Here is a 21,925-nt window from a genome sequence, read left to right as displayed (position 1 = left end):
TATAGAGTCCTTGAGAGGGCCTCCTTCATTTAGATTGTTGCAAGAGGAAGATTTGTCTTTCTGCTTCCATGGGAAAGTTCTAGCTCACTGACAAGGTTCTCCAAGGAAATCCTCTTTGTTCCGTCTTCACTTTCTCTTCCTTCCTTCCTTCCTTCCTTCCTTCCTTCCTTCCTTTCTTTCTTTCTCTTTCTTTCTTTCTTTCTTTCTTTCTTTCTTTCTTTCTTTCTCCCTTCCTCCCTTCCTTGTTCCCTTGTTTCCTTCCTTCCTCCCTCCCTCCCTCCCTCCCTTCCTTCCTTCCTCTCTCTCAGTGAAGAGGCTGATCTTGTAGGATCCAAGAAATATATTTCTTATGCTCTAGCTCTAGCATTGGTGAATTAATATCCCACTGTACAATATATAGGTACTTGGCACCTGCACTGTTATTCTCAGCCTTTGGGGCCTTAGCCAAACCCAAGGTAGAAAGATTACCATTGTATTTTATTGATTTTTTTAATTGAAATACCCTAAGATACACTGTCATATTAGTTTCAGTTGTACAACACGGTGATTCAACATTTAGATGCATTGTCAAATGATCACCACAATAAGTCCCAGTTATGAAACATTGCCATTTTAAACTCCTATTGCATTGGCTACTTAAGGATGTGCTGTATCCCTAGATTTTTTTTTATAGGTTTGTACTTTTAAACGTAAGAATTGGTAGAGGTTTTTGTATTTCCTTTAATATTACTTGCCTAGATTGAATTGCAGGAGTTTCCCTTTTTTGATAGAGACTGTAGTGTATTTTGTAATAAGTATGTCAGAACAGTTCAAGTATGGTTCAACTGAAATTAAAAACCTAGATGTCAAGGCCAGCCCAAAGATTATGTTAATGGAATGACCTTTAGATTTGTTGAAGTTCAGCTAAAATTCATAACTGCAGTTTGAAAGAGGCTGTTGTCAGTAAAACTCAGTCGTTAAGTCCTGCAACAGAAAAGACTGTTTTCCTTACAAATTAACTACTCCTTGCCAAAGGCCAAGTAAATTGATCTAATGAGAATTTCAAACTTGTGATTGGTGTCTCGTCTCTTGCATACCAGGATAAGAATATATATATGTGTTTTTTTTTTAAGGAAGATTCTTTTTATTTTTTTAAAGATTTTATTTATTTGTTTTACAGAGATCACAAGTAGGCAGAGAGGCAGGCAGAGAGAGAGGAGGAAGCAAGGTCCCTGCTGAGCAGAGAGCCCGATGAGGCCTGGATCCCAAGATCCTAAGATCATGACCTGAACCGAAGGCAGAGGCTTTACCCACTGAGCCATACAGGTGCCCCAAGAATGTATTTTTATACAACATTCAAACCACTGGACTGCAGACTATCTTGTAATTGGCTTGTGCACAGCAGCTCTCTTTCTCTTTCATACTGTGTCTTTTCCTGTTGCTTACATATGTTATATGTATGTAATACATGCATATAATAAATTATGTATATTGGAATTAGGATATATTTGTAATATAAGAAAAACTGTTTGAGATGTTCAGAGATCTCATCTCTCTCCTTTAGGATGCTTTTGACTGATTTGTAGAAGGTGTGGAAAAATTATGAACCACATTAATATTTAAGTTCATAGGTAGAGATAAATTTGGCGATTAGTAAAGATAAAAGGTAAAGTTTCTCTTAATTTTGTAATGGAGTCAATGGATGGTGCGATTTTACTGCGGATGACGTTAATGGGTAATGAAAAGGAAATCTGAGACTCTGCTTTTTTTACTTAAGTTCTACTGGCAACTGCAAAAATCATTGTACATTTTGCTGACATTCAGTAAGCATCAGTTTAATTGGGGCTGGAAGAATGGTTTTGACGTGATCCCTAGTGTATCTGAATGATGATGGTAGCCTTTTGGCATTGGCCAACTTCCTTTCATCTTCCTCTCCCCAAAGCAAATCTGCTTTGGAAGAAGCTTAATATGTGTAAGCTAAGGTCGTTTCACTTTGCCAGCCAAACTTACATTGACCCTATTCATTTCCTCCATTTCCAGCCATCCTTGTCAGGGATATTGGTGCTTTAGAGCCCTGGGGAATGTGGACACAAAAACTTTTCAACCTTGAAAAAACTTTTCAACCTTGCACATGGAAGGCAAATTGTGAGCTAGATATTGGGATTTATGGTTTTTTCTCTCTCCCATTGTACATCAGGTTGGCTGGAGAGCAAGAAAAAGCACTTCTCCAATTCATGCCCAGGCACTCAGAGTGTGTGGCAGGGAGAAGAAAGAGACAGGCTTTCTGCAACAAAACTTGAGGTGAATAGCATTTGTTATTTTCATCTCCACAACATGGATGAATGAAAGGAGGCTTAAGGACTTTAAAGCTTTTTTTTTTTTTTTTAAAGATCACATGGAAAGATATTATTCTTTTTACAAGTTTCCTAACTTTATTCTTATACAACATTGGGTTGTAGATCTTTAGAAATCGCCAGAGGAAATAGCAGTAAATCTTCTTTTCAAGTACGTGTTTCCAGGAAGTATCTTAGAGTGATTAGCATTCAGAAAGAACCATATAATTTTTAATTTCTGGATCTATAAGATCACCAGTTGCCCTAATTCCTTATTCATGGAGAAGGAAGTTACTAATCTAAATAACTAGAGAATTTGCTCAAGGTCACACAACTAACTTGGAAGGCATTCCGATTCCTAGGGTTTTCCTTTTTTATTACACCTGCCACTTTGGGGATTAGAGTTTTTTTCCTCCTGTCACCATGTGCTAATTCTTAGCAATGAATATCTGAATCTCTTGATACTTAAAAAAGAACTTAAGATCTGTGCCCAGGCTAGGCCTGTGTTTGAATTTCAGCTCGTGCATTTACAGGCTGTGGCTCCTTAACTGACCAATTTTCTTCTGAATCTCTAGCTCAGATTATCAACCTGCAAGACAGGGATAACAGTGCCCAAGTTGGATGGCTGCTATTGCATGAGACGATGATTATGCCGTGCCACTATGTAATAGGCACATAATACATTCTATAGATTTTCATCCATATGTATTTATATTCTTCATATTTTTGTGTTATACCTCAAGCAAGCTATCTTACCAGCAACTTGAGTGACATAAGGCAGGGACGCTTTTCATTGGTTTTTCCGCGAACTATGTCAGAAAGTCCTTGTAAATTTTAATGAAGCAAGTATGGGTGTGGAGTGTACGGTTGAAGAGTCAGATTGACAGAATAGACATAGCTACAGAAGAAATTCAAAGAAGGACAGTTTCTTGTCATCTGCTGGGTTATGGTCTAAATGAGTAGTCCACTCACCATGGTCCCCCAGCAATGCAGTTGTAAGAACTGGAGTCCTGTGCCTACCTCCAGGTTCATCAGGGAATAAGTATGCTTGGAAGGTGCCCAAGGCAGAAATGAAGTTTCTCCATATTCCAACATGTAATGAAGGAAACAGGAAATATTGAAGCGCAGAGACCACACAAGCTAGCGCTCAGTGCCTAGAACAGTGTATACTAGTCCTATCGACGAAAGTGTCAGTCCTCATGAGGGGACTGAGAGTCCTGACCTGAATACAATCCAGCAAGAATCTTCCCTGGATTCTTGCTCCAGGTGAGCCTCACCACCCTTCTCCAGAGAGATCAGCTTCTCCTTGCTCACAGATGACAGGAAAGACCAGGGATAACTCCACTCCAAAACTTCAGGCTCTCACATTTGGGGTGTGTGTGTGTGTGTGTGTGTGTGTGTATTCACGCGTTGGGATAGGAAGGGGCCAGTGAAGAGTGCAGAACAAAACAATAGTGTTATTTCAAAAAGAATAGTTTGCATCTGCTCTCTCTGCTTTCACCGTAGGACGTGACTCTGGTGTTATTAATTTAGATGTGTGTGTGTGTGCACATAAATATGTATACTATATGTTTATATATGCATAAAATATATGTGTATACATATGTATGTGTGTATAAATATGCATAAGATATATAAACCTCATATGTATAAAATATGTATAAACTCCATTTTATACTTAAAAAGTCATGTAAAACTCCACTGAAACAAAGGCAGAAGAATTTTTAAGCCCTGGGTTGAGCTAGTGAAAAAAGTAGTGAAGGACTTTATCAGGTTGGTTAGTGATTAGACTGTCTGTACTTGCCAAGGGCGCCTGTGAAAGTTAGGATCCTGTTCTCTCACAGAGGTGGAAGACAGGGGCTCTACCTTTCTTGATGACTGCCTTTCAAAGCGATGGCTCCCAGGTTCCTGAGAAAGGGACTCCTGAGTCAAAAAAAATAAAAAAATAAAAATAAAAAAGCTAGGACAAGATTTACATCTCAAAGGACAGAGGAAAGATTTTTAATTGTAAGTTTTCTAAAGTAAATCCTCTAAAAAAAAAGAGATCAGGGCCTTTCATTAAAAAGGAACCTATCCGAAGTTTAAGCAGAGGGGAACATTAAGGTCATCTTGGTTGATATATAGGTGATAGTCTTGGTTAACTTCAAAGTGAGTTGGTTAATTTCAAACAGTGTGAAATATTCTAATTTTTAGAATTAAAAATTAGTGCAGTGCAGTGCAGTGAATATTCTAATTTTTGTAAATAAAGCTGTAAACATTTAAATTTATTTCTATTATCTTGCTTTCCAGAAAGATTTAGTTTTGCTTATCATCTAAAAAGAAAGGAAGAAGACTAATCAAATTTACACTCAAGGGAAGCACATAGACTTAGTTGATTAATGGCAGTTAAAGGTTCAACTTCTTAAAGAACTTTGAATCCTTCCCCTTTCAAGCTCAGGTGTTTAGAAGCTTCATGCATCATTAATGTTGGACCACACACCATGAGTCATGCAAAAACAACGGAATTAACAGATACTTTGTCAGGATTTTTGCAATCAGAACTAGAAATAACATAGGCGGCCAACAGACACACATCCTGAATAAATAATAAATAGGTAGTCACAAGAAAAAAAAGTAATTGAAAGCTAATCAAGAAAGCAAGAAAAATAAAGCCTATATTTTAAAATCTTGAAGCAGAAGTTAAAGATTCTGGAACAAATAAGACTGTCTCATTTTTACCTTTTAGTTCATGCTCCCAATGTCTTTTTGCATTTACTCTAGTGCTCTCTGTACTTTCTCAATATTTGTGAAAAGAAAGAAAAATGGTAAGAAAGACGGCGGAAAGAAGGAAGGATTGGAGAAATGCAATGATGTCCACATCAATGTAGGAGAGAGAAAGAACACGTCTTATTATCGAGTAGGCATTAGCAGATCTGCGTGGATGCTGGTAGTAGAAAATAGAGGACTGGATCCAGCCGGGATTTCACACAGACTTCTGCAGGAATGTAGAACAGAATTTACACGTATCTCCTCAGGATACAAGAAGACTCATTTTGTGATTGTCTCATATCCTGTGTATCTTGTGAGAGACTTAGTGCCTCTCTGAGGAGAGATGGGTTTACAGTCCTAGGACCCAGCAGGCTCTGGATCTTGCCCTACAAATTTTTGGGCAAGTTGGGCCTCTAAAGTTTACAAGAGGACCCGTTAAGGTAAACGGGTGGGGAAAAAATTACCTGCTTCCTCTTTATTAAGCAAAGAAAATATTGTTTCTGTTTGCTATGGAGCTGAAGGCAGATCATTTCTCTAAGAAGGGAAAGAAAAAGGGAGGTCAGGAGGGAGGGAGAAGGGGTGGAGAGGTGGGATTGGGGGCGGGGAGGGAAACTGAATGGAGACAAGTGTGCTCAGATGGAGAAGTTGAATCAGATCCTATGGGAAAATGCACATCCTTTCCTTAGCCTGACTCAGGGGAATTTTCCAAGAGGAATAGGGTTCATTTCTTGCCTCCTGTGAAAAGACAAAGTGCCCAGATTTAGTGAAATGTTCCCTTGCCCTCTGGTCCAAGCCTGATGGAAGGGTCTAGGGTTTATGAATAGACGGCATAGGATGTTGTTGATGTTCTGTTGAGATCGATTCTGTCCTTCTCAGGCAAGCACTAGGGACTATAGCTCCGCAAAGTGTCTGCCCCTGCTTTTTAGGGCGCTCGGTGGCTCAGCTGGTTAAGCGTGTGCCTTCTGCTCAGGTCATGATCCCAGAGTCCCAGGATCCCGCTTCAGGCTTCCTGCTCAGCAGGGAGTCTGCTTCTCCTTCTGACCCTCCCCCTTCTCTGCTCTCTCTCTCACTCTCTCAAATAAATAAATAAAATCTTAAAAAAAAAAAAAAAAAAAAAGGAACCAGCTTCCTTCTCCGTTGCTCTTTTATTCCCCAGCCACTCTTCATTCCCTCTCTCCCCAGTCACTGAGTGAGTCTTTCTATGAAATGGCCTTAATTCTAATCTCACGTGCAGAACAGTAAACAAGTAAATGGCTAGAATCTGCCAATGGGACATTCAGAGGGGGCTTGCTTTATGGGACAATCTTAAATGGGGACCGTGGACTGGACTGGGCTGGTCATTCAGTGGTTTGTGATCTCCCAACTGAGATGAGGTAAGGAATGAACGTGTTTTCTCCATCTGACAGGGATGAGGGAGGTAACACGCTCAAATTTCCAACATCATTTCAAATTTAATGGTAACAATTGTGGTCATTTTAATTTATCAAAAAAACCTTTTTTAAAAAAAAAATCCTCAAATACCTCATTGTCCGAAAGATAAACTTTTAGAACCTGAAAATGTGGTTGTCCATGTCTTTGTGAAATTATTTTCTGGTTCGTTGTAGAAATCCAAGGAATTGCTTCTGTACATACAACAATATAACTTACAGAAAAACATTTTTGCCTGGTATCAAAATAAGAAATATCTGTCATTTACTGTGTTATATTCTTTTCTCCAACAAAACAGTTTTTGTGCTTTATTTCCTCTCTAGGGACTGATTATATTTTTAAAATTGTATATCAAATGCAGATTTACTTGACCCTCTCAGAGACCTTGTTTCATAATTTCTTTCTTTTTTTTTTAAGATTTTTATATATTTATTTGACAGAGAAAGATCACAAGTAGACAGAGAGGCAGGCAGAGAGAGAGAGAGAGGGAAGCAGGCTTGCTGCTGAGCAGAGAGCCCGATGAGGGACTCGATCCCAGGACCCTGAGATCATGACCTGAGCCGAAGGCAGTGGCTTAAAGCCCACTGAGCCACCCAGGCGCCCCATAATTTCTTTATTTTATTTATTTTTTTCAGTGTTCCAAGATTCATTGTTTATGCACCACACCCAGTGCTCCATGCAATATGTGCCCTTCATAATACCCACCACCCGGCTCATCCAACCCCCAACCCTCCTCCCCTCCAAAACCCTCAGTTTGGTTCTCAGAGTCCACAGTGTCTCATGGTTTGTCTCCCCATCACTAACAAACTCATCTTCTATTAAAAATGAAATCTTATTTGAAATATAAGTACCTTCCTTTTAGAAACCCTATTTCCTTTGTTAGTGAGAGCAAGAAATTCTATTCATTTTAATATGTCATAACCACCTGTTCCTTGAAATTTCTCGGTTTGGTGGGCTGCCAATGTAATTCACCACTGTGGCTGTATTATAGATATTTTTTATTTCATAATCCTCTAAACAACTTAAAAACTGGGCCAATTTTTGAAGTAAAATAAATCCACAAATTCAAGGATGAATGAAGCTTTTTGATCAGGCCCAGTAATCTTTTCCTTGTCCTTTTAGTTAGGTGATTAAGAAAACATTTCTTGGGGTGCCTGGGTGGCTCAGTGGGTTAAAGCCTTTGCCTTCAACTCAGATCATGATTCCAGGGTCCTGGGATCAAGCCCCACATTGGGCTCTCTGCTCCTCGGGGAGCCTGCTTCCCCCTCTCTCTCTGCCTGCCTCTCTGCCTACTTGTGATCTCTGTCTGTCAAACAAATAAATAAAATCTTAAAAAAAAAGAAAAGAAAACATTTCTTTACTGTATACAGTGTCCCTTCAAACAAGCTCCTGACATTTGCACATGACTGTCAACTTGGGTTTATTCAGTACCCTTTAAACTCAGTGTGCTTATTTCCCTTCTTAATAAGAGATATCTGATTACATATTTTCTTTTTTTTTAAAAATAGATTTCATTTATTTATCTGTCACAGAGAGAGAGAGAGAGAGCAAGAATAGGGGAAGGGGCAGAGGAAGAGGGAGAAGCAGGCTCATCACTGAGCAGGGTACCCAATGTGGGGCTCGATCCCAGGACCCCAGGATCATGACCTGAGCGGAAGGTAGATGTCCAACCGATTAAGCCACCCAGGCACCCCGATCACATATTGGTACCAGAATTTCTAGAAAGCAGTGTTGCCAGAATCTTAAAGAGAAGGGGTTCAACCTTAGCACAAATCAGCAATAAGAAATTTTATCTATTAGCTAAATTGGAAGGAAATCAGAAATTCTGGGTCTACTTATGTTTTCTAAAATGGCACCTGCTTACTACTGAAATGAAAGAAAAAAGGAGCATGTCTTTGAAATGCCCATTTTCAGAAATTTGTTTTAGGAAACAGAGAGACCTTGTCTCAGAAATGAGAATATCCCTTTTCTCCAGGTGACTAAGGTGTTTCAGGTTCATGTCAGAACCTATTGATTGGGATTCAGTTTTTTTTTTTTCTTTTTTAATTTATTTAACAGACAGAGATCACAAGTAGGCAGAGAGGCAGGCAGAGAGAGAGCAGGAAGCAGGCTCCCCACTGAGCAGAGAGCCTGATGTGGGGCTTGGTCCCAGGACCCTGGGATCATGACCTGAGCCGAAGGCAGAGGCTTAACCCACTGAGCCACCCAGATACCCCTGGGCTTCAGGTTTTACTAGTACTTTGAGTATTTGTTCTTCTAAGAAAATTGATAAACTAATTAAGTGAGCAAAGAAGGCACATTTTCAAGCTGTGAAAATTAGTCAAAATTCCCCAAATTAAGAAAAAGTCTTCAATTAAATACAAAATATGTAATCTGGAAGATAGTAATTGGCCTGGCCATGTTCATCCACTTTTGGCGTAACTATTTTTCTCTAGGACAAATGACAGCCATAGTAAAAATCAACTAACAAAATAGAAAAAACAGTGCATTTCTGAGTTCTATAAAAATCCTCATGCTTAATATTTTCTTTTCTATTCAGACTCCTATTAATATAATACACATCTCAATTTCTTTACTATTTTACACACACACATTTGCCCTCACAAAAATACCATATATTTCAAGCAAAGTAATGTCTACATTATAATGTCTACGTTATACCCAAATACACTTAAGCTAAACCGATGGTGGGTCTTGCCATTCTGAAACCACAGTGAATTTACATCACGTGTGATAAGTAGAAACCCTGTGTAACTAAGAGAGACTTGCCATGAACTGTGTTAAAGAAAGACATGTGGGCAGATTAACCATCTAATTGTGTGTACCTTACCTGACATAAAAAAACAAGAACAAAAACAAAACAAACAAACAATAATAAAGAAAGAGACAGAGAGAGAAAGAGAAAGAAAGAAGGAAAGAAGGAAAGAAAGAAAGAAAGAAAGAAAAAGAGAGAAAGGAAGGAAGAAAGAGAATCAGAGGTTTTAATTTATCTCATAAAGGTAAATGACATAAAGGAAATCCTTGTTAGCTCAGAGTAATTGTTACCTGGTACAGTCACCTACAGAATCCATTGAAAATAGAAATAAAAATTTCCTTGTGACTAATGAAAAATATTTAATTTTAATTGTACCTTAACAAATAAAGCAAACTCACATTGATTGTGGATATACCAAAAATGTGTCCTATTTAAAATATTTTGTAATTAAAAATAGAAATACTATATGATCCAATAATTCTGCTACTGGGTGTTTGCCCAAAGAAAACGCAATACTAATTCAAAAAGATATATATGCCTTAATGTGTGTGTGTGTGTGATAAATGTTTAATTACTTGATTTGAACAGGGTAATGAAAAAAAACCAAAAAAACAACCTAGCAATACAGGCCTGGCTTTAAGATTTTTAGTATAAAATTTGTTCTACTTTTACATCGTCTCCAATTAGCTGATCCACATAGGTGACAACTGTAGAAACCTGGATATCCATCAACATGAATGAAGGGATAATATTTGTTTCCAAGGTATTACACGCTCCAGTGGCAGAACCCGGGTTAATGTAAAATTTCTTTTCATGCTCAAATGCTTCAAATTTGTGTGTGTGTCCTGAGATAAGGATGTCCACATCAGACTGCCTCCGCAGCAGGGTTAGACTGGCCATGCCTCCCCGTGGAATAACTCGATGCCCATGGATCAGACCCATTTTGAACTGCCTAACCGTCACCACTCTCTGTTCTGAATAATTCAGCTTCTCATCAAAGTCTCCTCACAATATGAAGTCTTGAGATAGTCATAACTCTTGGTGCAAAGGTTTCCAGTGAAGACAATGTGTTGAATCTTTCCTGGCACCAGAATTTTTTTTTTTTTTTTTTTTTTTTTTCAATTTAGCCAGGAAACTGTTGAACTGATGTGGGATGTGCAGGTCTCTTAATACCAACACCCACATCCTGTCCCTGGGCTCAGCTTAGTCACCACAACTGCTGCCGCCATCTTCCTCTCTGCCCTCATTTTTACAGTGGACATTGAGTGTAGTTTTGCTGACAAATTTGTAAGACAACACATTACTAATGTGTTTTACTTTTGACGAATGTGCTTGTCCTCCTCCCTTTGCTCCTCCCCTCACTAGCTCATGCGCACGCACGCTCTCTCTCTCTTAAATAAATAAATAAATCTTTTTTCAAAAATCCAAGAACTTCATAAATTTTTCCAAAGGTCACTACTGATCTTTTGATATTCCAATCATTGTCTTTGGAAACGCTTTTTACCATTCTTAATGATTCCCCTTTTCAGTTAACTGGTATAATTTGGTTAGATCCTCTTTTTAAATTTCCAAAGATTTTATTTATTTGTTTGACAGAAAGAGATCACAGGTAGGAAGAGAGAGCAGGGGAAGCAGGCTCCCTGCTGAGCAGAGAGCCCGATGTGGGGCTTGATCCCCGGACCCTGAGATCATGACCCAGCCAAAGACAGAGACTTTAACCCACTGAGCGACCCAGGTGATCCTGGTTAGATTCTCTTCTGTGAAGAGTTTCCATATGATTCAACTCGTTCTCCAGTACTAATTTTATGTCATCTCTGAAGAGATTTGCAAGTTTACTTTGGAATTACTTCGCCCCCCCCCCCAATTTTACTGGTTGATGTTTAGAATATTCAGCCAACCATTGGATATTTCTGACAAAGGACTCCGTGAGCTAAGTTACTTACTAGTGATAAACCACAACACGGGTGTTTGAGCATAATTTAAATATTTACAAATATTCAGTTAATTGGTGTATATTTTCAACTTTTGCTGCTACAGACAATTCTGAAATGAATATTACATATATGGGAAATCTCAGAACTTTAAGAAATCCAGCAGAATATAAAACCTACTTTTTAAAATGATTATAACCAAACAACAGAAATTCTACCAGAAGCTGTCAAAGCAAGATTTATTTGATGTGCTTTTGCCACTTTTCATCTGTAACTAGAGGTATAATTAGTGTGTAACGGATGATAGCTCTCATTACCATCCCAGGTTTTTTGAGCTCTTTAGTTTTAAATTGTCATTATTTAGCAAGCCAAAATACTCATTTCAGAATGCAAAAGAGCTAGCAATGATTAATTATGGGAGAATTTTCCAAAAATTGTGGACAATATGGACAGTTTTCTTTTGTTCACAATGTTGTCATTAGCTTATACAATATTTCATATTGTAACATTAATTAGTTAACCATGACATAGTGATTTCAAAAGATAACTAATTGATCAAACTCAGAAAAACTACCTGGCAACCAAAGGAAAATGTTTTATCTTAATATAAACAGAACAGTACTCAGAAACAAATAATTTAAATATTAGCTATCTTTTAAAAGGTATTAGTGGGATATATAGGCTTAAGCACTAATGGTTCTATCTTTCCCAAAACTACCTCCATATTAATGTAATTTTCAAAAATGAAGATCAATATGAGATTCTTCAATTACAAATGATTTCTTTGTACATTTTCTTGAAAAATGAAAGCTCATTTTAATTTTTTTAGGCTATCATTATGTCCAAAGTGGTGAGAACGCAAAGCTCATGTGTGACTCACACCCTGAATGAAATGAAATCAAATATCATGAATTAATTATCAAGGCTACTTCCAGGTCAATATGTGGAAGGAATGCTTTGAGAGCGACACGTCTCTCTGTCCTTTGCCTCCTAAAATGCCGAAATCATTTAGCTGACAGGTATTAACTTGAAATTTATGGTTTTATTTTATCTTCCTTTTAAAGTATATTTTATTCATACCTGTGCTCCACTTACAACAATAATCAACAGGAGATGCAATTAGGTGTCGACTTTGATGGTGCAGACCCAAACACGAAGGCAATACTAATGGCCACTGGGTTCCCTTATTATTTAAGGTTTTAAGAATTATTTTTAAATAGAACTGAGAGCTCTAGTGACTTTCCTGCAATTTAATTTCCCTCTTTAACTAGCCAGATCCTGTTTAAAATGCTGTAGCACAAACATAAAATTGCTTATGTAGGAAAAAAAAAAAAAGAAAAGAAAAGCTACCCTGTGTCAACTTTAGTCACAGTAATAATGAATTTCTGATCTTGAAGCTTTTCTCTGTCCACACGAGACCATTCCAGGTAATATTCTCCACAATGTACAGACTTCAGGGATTCTTGCCCTGACACGGAAATTGTTGGGTTGTGACATCCCATTTCTTTCTTCTGGTTGCTGCACTCTGTTTAGGTTCATTCACTTTATCTTGTTGTCATCCTCACTGTGGCAGATACCTGGAAGGGGACGGCAGGCAGGGAGTTCTCCCCATTCCTCAGTCATTTTCCATGTTGGCTATAACTTTGGGTACCTCCCCTTTTGAGAGTAACTGATGTGGATTAAGTTGGGAGGAAACCAAAGCCTTCAGTTTGCTTTTCTTGACCCCTCTGCGTCCTCCTCTTCTCCCAAAGCAGATGGGAGTAATCCCATCTGACTCTCAGCCATGCTTGTGAAAGATACAAGTAGTTAATACCAGTGCTCTTTCCTGCCTCCCCAAAGCGTGGTTTGAGAGCCCTTCCTCACACATCACTCCACTGATTGATGTTGGCACACGGAAGAAAACCAATTTGCCATCGCCTTTCCTGAGATCGCCTAGAGTCTTCTATTGGCTCTACCCAAAATATAAATAGGGGCTACCACAAAATGATTTGTAGTGGGCTGCATTGCTTATCAATCTTTTATTTGGTGCTAGGAATGCCTTTTTGTTTTTGCACAAGACTGATGTATAATTGTGGTTGCAGTCCCAGGATGGTCCAAAACATCTTATGAAATCATTTATTGAATTGTACTTTTCAAACAATCCTATGATGTCATTTGTGGTACAATTTCTAGGGGATAATACATTTTAAATTCTAGCAGGTCTCTAGAAATAGCTCTATGTATCCATTTCCCTCTTCCTTTCTTGGTGGTTTTGGTTTCTTTGAAATTTCATCTCATCATTCATGTGCTCGATGGCACAGGCTTTTTATACACATTTTCCCTTCTGGAATTGCAAAAATAAATATTGTATGTTTATGGTTAAAAATATAGGTGATTAGGCTTTTTTAATTTTATAGATATATTTATATATAAATATATATATAGATATAGATATATATATATAAAGCGTGATAGGTTTAAATTTAATTTGGGGTAAAAATAGGCTAAGATGAAGGAAAAGCCCAAATAAATAATTTTAGGTATTTGATTTAAAATACCTTATTAAAATTTTATTGTTAATAGAATCTAGGGAATTTTCAGTCAGATAACATTGTGCTTAAGGGTTGTTTTTACTACCCTCACTAGAATTTATGTGGGGCCAGTTGCACTGGGTTTAAAAATATACAGTGTAAGAATGTAGCCAACAGTGTAGTAATAGTGTTGTGTGGTGACAGATGGCAGCTACTCTTCCGGTGAGCAGAGTATGACATACAGAGATGTCCAGTCGCTATAATGTCCACCTGAGATTAATGTAACATTGTGTAGCAACTCTACTTTAGTTTTTAAAGAGACCAAAAAAGGGGCGCCTGGGTGACTCAGTGGTTAAAGCCTCTGCCTTCAGCTTAGGTCATGATCCCGGGATCCTGTGATTGAGCCCCACTTCGGGCTCTCTGCTCAGCGGGGAGCCTGCTTCCTCCTCTCTCTCTGTCTGCCTCTCTGCCTACTTGTGATCTCTGTCTGTCAAATAAAATAAATAAATAAATAAATAAATAAATAAATAAAAAGACCAAAAAAGATGGGAGCCTTGAACACCTGTCAATCTTGGGAACATTCTGTGTGTGGGAGTGTGACGTTAGGAACCCATCGGAGGTGGCGGTAGAGTCACCATCCGTAGGCAGAATTCACCCGCACAGCTCCATGAGCGGGAACCTTTTCCTGCCCCACATCAGTCAGCCTCATGTAAATCTTCAAACCTTCCTCTCCTAGCATTTAAGTCTCCAGTCTTTCAGCAACATGTTTGGGTGGGAGTTGGAGGAGGAGAGGTAGAATAGGTTTCCAAATAGAATGTCCCTGCTTTGGAAGGGCTAACACTCTATGACTGAAATGTCAGGAAGGTTTGTATCCTTTCTAGATCTGTTAGCCCTGCAGATTTTGCTAGTGACATTGCCTCTGTCTCTCAAAGTTGATGGTGGTTAGCAAGCACTAACTCTTAGCTATAACTTACTCTTCACCTCGAAGCACTGAGAGAGTTCTATCCATCTTGCTGCCTCAGAGAAAGTGCACAACCTCTTCAGGTTCTTGGTCTTCTTTCTTACAGTGCTCCATGAAAGTGCTCTCATTTTCATCCCTCCTGTCTTCGGTCACTTCAGTTTCTCTCTTTCCACGGGCTTCTCCCTTTCTGCTATTCCTCATTAACAAGAACAACAACAGATAACAAAAAAAGTCAAAGCCAGCTCTGTGATAGGTACAGCTGTTACTGCCATCCTAGCTCTCCTTTCTTTTCTTGGTTCAATGCATGAGGCACCTGCTCCAAAACTCTTTCATCTGAATTCCTTTATAATGCCCTAAAATGGAGCTTCATATTTTGACACATGAATGATGCTTTTTTCTCATTTGTTTCTATATATCCTCTAAACAAATTTACTCTTTTATTTCGCAGCAATTATCCTCTTCCTGTAGAATTTGGCATTATTCAATACTTTTTTTTTGAATACTCTCATGGTTTTGGTGTTTTTGCTGTTTCTTTATTTTGATTCTCCTTAAATTATTGTCTCCCCTCTGATATTTCTTCCCCTTGAACCTAAATGTGAACATTCCCCCGGACTCCACCTTTGACACTTACTTGTCTTGTTATATTGTTATCATTGTCTTACCACTGTTGCTATGACATCCAAATATACATCTTCAGATGTGATCTCTGACCTTTGCTCCAGGTCCAGGTTTCCAGTTGTCTTTCTCAATTACTCCATTTTTACTCCTGCCATCAGTTGTCTCATCTGAATATTCCTGTTCCCCAGTAGATTCTGGGTACAGTGAGGTCACACCAACAAGCAGTAACTCAATGGCTCTTACCCCCATGTGCATAATCCAGACCAGCAGTGCATCCCAAAGTCTCCCAGTTGTTTTTGGGTTTCCCTGGATATCCTGCATACCTGCATATGCTCAATAAGTGTCCTGTCTTGTTCTTTTTTTTTTTTTTTTTTTTTTTTGGTCTGGTTCCATGACAGATGTTCAGTGTCCACAAAACGCCTTAAAGGGAGCTGCCCCTATTAGAAATGCCCTTAGTCAGAAATACTTCGTGCCAGGTGCCGCCCTGAGCACCCATGTCTTCCATACTCTCTTCTCTTAACCTTGTTTGAGTTTTCTTCATCGCTTTTATGGCGACCAGTCGTTATATATTTTTTTCTAACTTCTATTAGAAAAGACTGTCTGGTTCACTCTTCTATTCCCAATGCCATCAACAGTACTTGGCACTGAAGAGGCTTCATAAATACTTGTTGAATGAAAAATGAATGAATTAATAAAGAGCTAGGGTACCAACCTAGAATGCCAAGGTGGCACCATTTTCCCTACTAGTTTAATTGGTTTGGATACACTTTGAACTGGATTCAGATTTGGGAATCATGTATGTTTCAAACCTCAGTATCACGTTTACTCTCTGGACATCAAACCAGTGCTTCTGTGGCCCAGACCCTCATGGGTTCCATGTGCCAGCCAAGGGCCAATCTTGCAAGAAGACTGTCCCAAATATGACAGTCCCATGTCGACCATGTGAGCATGAGAAATGAAAGCCAGTGAAGAAATCTTCAATACATTTTTTAAGTATAATTAACATACAACATTATGTTAGTTGCAGGTGTCCAGTGAAATGATCCAACAATTCTCTACATTACTCAGTGCTCATCAAAATAGGTATAGTCTCAATCCCCTTTATCTATTTCATCCATTCCCCCCCCCCCACCTCCCCTCTGGTAACCACCAGTCTATTTTCTTTACTTAAGAATGTGGAGTTTTTGTTTCTTTCTTCTTTGTTTTCTTTCTTAAATTCCACATATGAGTGAAATCATATGGTATTTGTCTTGCTCTTAGACCAGCTTTTTTGCTTAGCATTATGCTCTCTAGGTCCATCCATGTTATTGCAAATGACAAAATTTCATTCTTTTTATGGCTGAGTAATATTCCCTTATGCATATGTAATAAGTATATATAATATACACACCACATCTTCTTTATCCATCCATCTATCCAGGGACATTTGTGTTACTTCTATATCTTGACTTACTGAAAATAATGCTGCAAAAAACAAAGGGTTGCATATATCTTTTTGCATTAGTGTTTTCATTTCTTGGGTTAGATAGCCAGTAGTGAAATTAATGAGCCCTATTGTACTTATCTAATTTTTTGAGGAACCTCTGTGTTGTTTTCCATGGTGACTGCACCAGTTTACATTCCCACCAGCAATGTATGGTGCTTCCTTTTTCTCCACATCCTCGACAACACTTGTTATTTCTTGTGCTTTTGATTTTTATCATGCTGGCCCGTGTGAGGTGATGCCTCGTTGTGATTTTGATTCGCATTTCCCTAATGATTAATGATGTTGAGCATCTTATAGCTGCTGGCCATCTCGATGTCTTTGGAAAAATGTCTATTCAGGTCCTCTGCCCATTTTAATCGGGTCATTTGGGGTTCTTTTGGTGTTGAGTTATGTAAATTCTTTGTGTGTTTTGAATATTAATCCCTTATTGGATATATGAAATATCATCTCCCATACAGGTTAAAACTTCAATAAAAACATTTAATTGCAAATGTTATACTGAACATATGTCTGAATCAAAATGGCTTAAGTGCCTATATTCACACGTGGATGTATGATATCTAGCCTTTTAGCAGGTTTTCCTCCTTCGGTATTATAGAAAATTTCTGTTTAGGCCTGCAGTCACTGGCCACATCAGCCACATGTCACATTGGGGACTAGTGCTGTTCTTTCCAATGGTCACGCCTTCCTCTGTTGGTTACTTGCTGCCATCTCAAGGCAAAGTCCTCACCACATCCTCTCTCCCATGGAAACAGAGATAAAGTTGTAAACTATTATCAGAATATAGAAGAATTGGGAGAAGGGAAGGGAAGTCTGGTGCAAACAAGCTATGACAGCTCTTGAATGGGACTACATGCCGATGCCACCAGCTGTGATTCAATGCCAGGGGGCTTCCCAAGATGGTGTTGAGCACAGGTGCTAGCCTGATGCTGCTTAACAAAATCAAATTTACCGCTCAGGAGTATTTTAAGCACCTCTATTCAAAACTGCCCCTAGGATGCTGAGAACAGCTTCTTTGGGACTTGCACTGAAAGGCTTACATCTTTGTCTTTCATTTTTTGTCACTGAAGAATTTGCAGTCAGAATATCCAGTCTCCTTTGTTAAAATCCCACTCACACCTACAGGGATGTGGTCTGGTCTTATGCTGTCCATGTAGTAATTTGGTATCAGAACATCTACTGTAGGCAGAATTATTCAGCCTGAAGTATGATCACGTTTGAGCTGGCACCAGGGCAGAACAATGTATTCTTGAGTAGAAGATCAAGCTAGCAGACCTTTCCTATTGTCTTTTGTGTCTCTGCTCCTGATCCCCTACAAGTAACATCTTGACAAGAATCTATACATACGACCCCCTGAAAACAAGCAGTAATGTACAGATAACTGGGAGGAAATAAGCCATATAAGAAATGTTTCAAAGATATATGGTCCAGATAGTTGCAGATCTGCTCGCCCTCTAGAGTTTATTATTGTTTTATTATTTCTCCCAAATAAAGGATAACTCAAGTCTTCATTTCTTGCAAAGATGAAAGAGTGACAGAATTCTGGAATCGGCATGACTTCCTCTTTTTTAACCTGTGACATGGACATTCCCCACTGAAAAGAGAAAATAGATGTTTCTCTACCATACATGGTTATGGCTTAAGCAAGATCAAAATTAATTACCATTTTCACATTTTAACTATGTTTATGTTCTGTGTTCTTGATTTGCAAAGCATGAGGGGGAAATATGACCCTGAAGGTGATCTAGGGAAGACTACAGGGATATTATTTCAAGTTTTGATTAATCTAAGAAAATTATGCACCTAGGTAATTTTTTGTATACACTCACTCACACACACACACACACACACACACACTTCCTAGAGACTTCCAGTGATTTTTAGCAAAGTCCCATTACGAAATTTGGATTTTTAACTTAGTTTCAGAGTCTTGGTAATTTAGCAGTTACTACTACAGAGAAGCAAGCATTTGCAAAGTAATACCAATTATATTGTGCAGAGTAAAACTAATCTAGAGGTAAGAAATTTGTGTCAGAGAACATAATTTTGAGTGCACTTTGTAAGGGAAGAGGACACCTTGCTGACTTCTTACATTGCGTTGATTTAATGTCAGGATGTAAAACAAGGAATATTTCAGATGTAAAAATCTAATATTCACGTCTTACTTCCATCTTCGACCTCACAGATGCTTTGCCAATACACTGAATAAATGCTTGTGAAAACTTTTGAAAGAACTTCTGGCAAATACGGGGAGAGGAAATGTAAAGCGTGTAAGAAGGTGGCTTTCCTGGGAATGGAGGTGGGGTCAGAGTTAACTCATTTTGGAGCACGTGCTGAAGGTGCTGGGTTGCTTGCTGGTTTGTAAGTCTTTCATTTAAACACACACACACACACACACACACACACACACACACACACAAAACAAAAACCAACTTGTCAGTATTTCATTGCCAGGTTGAAAGTTTAATGCATTAAAAAAAAAATGCATTTAAAAAAAAATTAAAAAAAAATGTTGTTTTTTTTTTTTATAATGGATTTTTAATTAGGACCTTAAAGAAAATTTGGCCCTCAGAGTTCATGGAAGCATTTAATTAATTTTTGTGGAGAGTCTCTGACATAGTGAAAATGGATGAAAATGATTATTGCCATATCACTGTTTTGCAGACCGGCTTTTAATTATGTTATCAGATTGAAAATAAATATTAAAAAAAAACCCTAACTGGGGGTGCCTGGGTGGCTCAGTGGGTTAAGCCTCTGCCTTCAGCTCAGGTCATGATCTCAGGGTTCTGGGATCGAGCCCCGCATCGGGCTCTCTGCTCGGCGGAGAGCGTGCTTCTCCCTCTCTCTCTGCCTGCCTCTCTGCCTACTTGTGATCTCTGTCTGTCAAATAAATAAAATAAAATCTTTAAAAAAAAAAAAGAAAAAAAACCCTAACTGCTTATTTTTCTATCTCTTGCTTATGAGCCACAACTGTATGACATAGGACAGGTAAGTTGCCTAATGGAACTTATTAAACAAAAAAATTAAAGGAAAACGATTTTAGAAGGCCAGACTACCTACTCCTTAGATGGAAAACCTAGCCAGTGGCTTGAGGTTTCATTAGAAAGGCCAAAAATGTAGGCCAGGCAAGGAAGCTGGAATTCTGTGACTTGGGTTCATGGAGAGTAAGCTGTCATTAAACTTTCCTGGAAACTGAAATACCATATGGTTTCCAAAGTTTAGTGGGGGGGAGTATATATATATGCCTCAAAATGGACTCTCAGAAAGGAAATTTTGCAGTTTGACTCCAAAAGAAGTATAAAACTTGCAGGGAAATAACACGGTGCTCTAACCACAGCCCCAATTATGCTAGGTTTGATTTCCCCTGGTGATCATGGAAAATAATGAATGGGAATATTTATAAAAATGGAAATTGGTATTGAATAATTTATTTTTTTAAGTGAAGGAACAATAATTTACCAAGTTCATAATCACAAGGTAACTTGCTTTAGTCATAATGACGTATTAGAAAATTTGATTATTTTCTTTCTTTCCGTCCTAACTTACTATTTCCTGATTAGAAAAATACTTTGTTTCCATTTGTGGTGAATTAAGAAAACATATAGAGGAACAAAGAAGAACATTCTAATCATTCAAAGTCTTTTCTCCAAAGCAGTAAACATTTTGATCTATTTTCTTACAGTTTTTTTGTTCAACAGATTTACCTGAGGGAGTGATGATTTCCATTTACATTCCATTGTTGGGCAAAAGGCTGGGTGCTAAAAAAAAGAAGAATTGCCCCTATTTAAAATGTAACTTGTCTGTCTTGCCGCCAGGTCACTGTTTCTATAAAAAAAGATTTTAAAGGCTGGCTTACTTTCCTTTTCTCCAGCACTCTTCCTGGTGATTAAATATTCATATGTTTTAACCATTCAAACCTCCTTGTTGCTGCTGGTATAGTCCTGCCCTCTCCATCAGCCCCTTGTCCAATGGTGACCCTCCAGATCTCACCAGTTTCCAGGACCACACCTCTGACCACCACCTCCTCTCTTTTCCACTCAGGGCCTCTACTTTCCACATCTGCGTAATGCATTAACCCTATCAGCAATGAACTTACTAATTTTTCATGATCTCTTTTATCCCCAGGTGCTCCCTGATCCCCTCCATTTTATGTCCTTAAATTTCATGATCCTTCATTTGAGTCACCTCTTGGCATAATAAAACCACCGTTGTAGTTAAATCAGACTCTCTCACAACACATAGTGTAGGAGAAAAACTGTTTTCTGGACTGACAGATCTAACTTTCATTTTCATGACCACTCATCTCATCCTAGCCTTTAACGTGATCAATGTTATGCCCCCCCAAATGGGTCCGTGATTAAAGAAGGGAGACAGATATAAAGCGAAGGTCAAGTGAAGTTTTATTTTATTTCGCGCCAAGCATCAAGAATCAAATTGACTGGCCAGGGCCACGCCTCTTACAAAGAAGGGTGACCTTTCTCTGTTTCCCAGACTAGCTTTTAAGGGCAAAGACCATGCAGTTGGGCCTGGCCACGCACAGGTGGCCAATGAGATTGTAACACACAGAGAAAGTTGCACAGTCATGCTAGGTGACCAACTGAATTACAATTTACCCTATAATAGACATTTGAACCAGCCTATCACCTTGGTCAGAATTGGCACCCTAAAGGCTCCCAAAGGGCAGGGCCCATACTCCTTGGTAACTAGGGAAACAGTATGCAACCCCCACTGCTTGGATGTCTCCACCTGGCCTGACCCACTCTTGTATTTGAGCTTTGTTACCTGGAGCTGGTTTCTGGGACTTGTTTTTAAGTAAGTCCCCTGGGGGAAGGGGAGCAGGGATAGTTTAAGGGTTAAACAAAGTTATTGTTTTTACCTTGATGGAAGCCTCTAGCTAAATAGGTCCTTACAATCTACAGGGCCTTACGGTTTCCCTCAGCTTGATTAAACATTTGACAGGTTTCTTTGCCACCATAGGTCTCTGACCTTCCTTTTCTGAAAAAAACATTTGCTTTAGAAAACCTTTAACGGTGGATTCTGTCTTAGAGTGGATTCTTTCTCTGCATCTACGAGATGTACATCTCCCAGCCTCCTGCCAGTTATACAACCCAGAAAAATCTTTCTTAGGGACCTGAGAACCCTCCCTTTGAAAGGTCATCTTCAGGAAAGGCAGGGT

General features: G+C 38.7%; 1 long non-coding RNA gene and 1 pseudogene across 1 annotated transcript in view; one reads left to right on the top strand and one right to left on the bottom strand.

Moving 5' to 3' along the window:
- LOC123938579 overlaps window positions 1–21,925 on the top strand; it is a 249,733-nt gene that overhangs the window by 155,732 nt on the left and 72,076 nt on the right. The gene's annotated exons all lie outside the window — the stretch shown is intronic.
- On the bottom strand, window positions 9,880–10,428 carry LOC123938578 (annotated as a pseudogene).

The sequence above is a fragment of the Meles meles genome, chromosome 3, assembly GCF_922984935.1.
Source record: "Meles meles chromosome 3, mMelMel3.1 paternal haplotype, whole genome shotgun sequence".
Lineage (NCBI taxonomy): Eukaryota > Metazoa > Chordata > Mammalia > Carnivora > Mustelidae > Meles > Meles meles.
This window is presented reverse-complemented; position numbering and strand designations above follow the sequence as displayed.